This window comes from Phascolarctos cinereus, unplaced genomic scaffold, assembly GCF_003287225.1.
Source record: "Phascolarctos cinereus isolate Bilbo 61053 unplaced genomic scaffold, phaCin_HiC Scaffold_5;HRSCAF=322, whole genome shotgun sequence".
NCBI classification, from domain to species: domain Eukaryota; kingdom Metazoa; phylum Chordata; class Mammalia; order Diprotodontia; family Phascolarctidae; genus Phascolarctos; species Phascolarctos cinereus.
This window is the reverse complement of record NW_027555958.1, coordinates 430,815,442-430,817,820: the sequence shown is the minus strand read 5'-3', so window position 1 is coordinate 430,817,820 and position 2,379 is coordinate 430,815,442. Positions and strand designations below refer to the sequence as shown.

Genomic DNA, 2,379 nt, shown 5'->3' with positions numbered 1-2,379 from the left:
AAGTGAGCAGAACCAAAAGGACTTTGTACACAATAACAGCCACGTTATGCAATGACTAAGAATGTTAAACTGAACCCTTCTCAGCATTACGAGGATCGAAGACATCTCCAGGAGCTTCAGGATGGAAAATGCTGTCCACATCCAAAGAAAGAACTATGGAAGTCGAATCGCTCTCACTTATTTTTACCTTCTGTTGAGTTTTGTTTCATCTTTCTGATGGTTCCTCCTATTGGTTTTAATTTTTACTTACAACTTCACTAATGTGAAAATATGTTTAATGGGTATGTAAATGTAAAGCCTATGTCAGATTGTGCGCCGCCTTGGGGAGGGTGGGGGGGAAGAAAAGGGAGAAAAATTTTCAACTCAAAAGCATATGGAAAAAAATATAAAAAAAAAAAAAGAGAAAAAAAATAAATTGAGAGCCTATGCTATATCAGCGTACACAACTCCAGAGATTCATAAAACAGATGAGGAATGGACTGGGCATCAGAACTATTTTGGTGGAAATGTTGTGCAATTTTTAAGTCTTTTCTTTTTGTGAGATTCTGGGACTTTTAAAGCTGACGATGTTATAGTATGGGCCATCATTTCCAGAATTACACTTTTTTTTTAAAATGAGCACTTTTATTTCTTTGTTTCACAAATAAACTGTCTGAGATAGTTGTCTCCTGTAGACTAATCAAATAGACCAAATCCCATATCTTCATCAGACTCCTCTGATTCTTCCTTGGTTTCCACCTTGGCAGAAGAGGCAGCAGCAGGTGCAGCGGCAGCTGGAGCAGCAGCCGCAGGGGCGGCCACTGCAAATGCCGAAGGGTCAGCCAGTAAGGCCTTCACCTTTTCAGCAAGTGGGAAGGTGTACTCAGTCTCCACAGCTACAGCCAAGACCCACTTGTACCCATTGATGATCGAGTGGGGTACTGATGCAACAGTCGGGTAGCCAATCTGCAGACAGACGCTGGCAACATTTCGGACATCCTCTAAGAACCAAAGGTGCAAAGTCTCCTCCATGATGTCCAGCACTTCAGGGTTGTAGATGCTGCCATTGTCAAACACCTGCTGAAAGATCAGCCCAAAGGAGAAGAGGGAGATGTTCAGCATGTTCCACAAGGTGGCCTCGCTGGCGCCCACTTTGACTCCAGTCTTAATCAGCTGCACATCACTCAAGATTTCAATGGTGCCCCTGGAAATCTTGGTGGTGATACCCAGAGCCTGGAAGAAGGAAGTCTTCTCGGTGTTCTGGGCTGGCACAGTGACATCACAGGGGGCAATGGCACCGGCATGGGCAGCAGCTGGCCCCTTATTGGCCAGAAGCATGTCCCTAATCTCCGTCAGATCTTCTTTGGTGAACACAAAGCCCACATTCCCCCGAATATGAGGCAGCAGTTTCTCCAAGGCAGGGTTGTTCTCCAGATGTCCACGAATGGCTTTGCGCATCATGGTATTTTTTCCCATCAACACTATGGCCTTCCCAAGGAGGAACATCCGGATCTGCTGCATCTGCTTGGAGCCCACATTGTCTGCTCCCACAACGAAGCATTTTGGATAATCATCCAAAAGTTGGATGATCTTGAGGAAGTAATTGGATTTCCAGGTGGCCCTGTCTTCCCTGGGCATCTTGAAGGTGCTTCAGGGATTGCCACGCAGGGTTTAAAGACGATGTCACTCGCACGAGGATGCCTGGGGAGAGACCAGAATTATACTCTTACAGGTAAATTTCAAAGGAATTCAGAGACTTCATAATTATTGAAAATAATGCAACCAATTCATTTACCTATGTATGTAATATTAGTGGATCTTGGCCACATATAACTCTCTAGTTATTTCTCCTTACTACTCAAGTTCAACCATAAGCAGATATTATAGTTTCCACTCTTTGTAGCAAGCAAAAATGAGCGGTTTGCCTTTTGCTGACTGTATTTATAAATTCAATTTGAATTTGTTTACATTTAAATTATTTTCTCAGTAAAGATATTTATTTCCTTAATGATGCTAAATTACTAATGAATGACTTGACTACAAGGGAAGTGATTGTGTGCCATTATAGTGCAGTTTTATTATTTGCTAAGAACACATCTACTGTTTGCAGCATGCAACAATGAACATTAACTGTTATTTCAGTCTACGTACTTAAATTTGATATAGAGAATGCAGAATGCAGCGCTAAAAGATTGTTAATTAAAACTACTGTATTACCATTTCTGGCCAACAAGGAATCATATTCTTTTGGGCCAGCGGCAAAGGGTTTTGTGACCTCAGTGCCAAGCTTGAGTAAATGCATAAATGATATTTGAAAAAAAAAATAAAGGCAAGCCAGCAGTATAATTTCTGCAAGTTGCTACAGTGATAGATTGGTGAGTTCTAGTAGTTCACGGGCCG

At 42.0% G+C, this 2,379-nt stretch overlaps 1 pseudogene; it reads right to left on the bottom strand.

The window, feature by feature from the left end:
• Positions 1-675: 675 nt before the first annotated feature.
• On the bottom strand, positions 676-1,684 carry LOC110210014 (large ribosomal subunit protein uL10 pseudogene; annotated as a pseudogene).
• Positions 1,685-2,379: the final 695 nt, after the last annotated feature.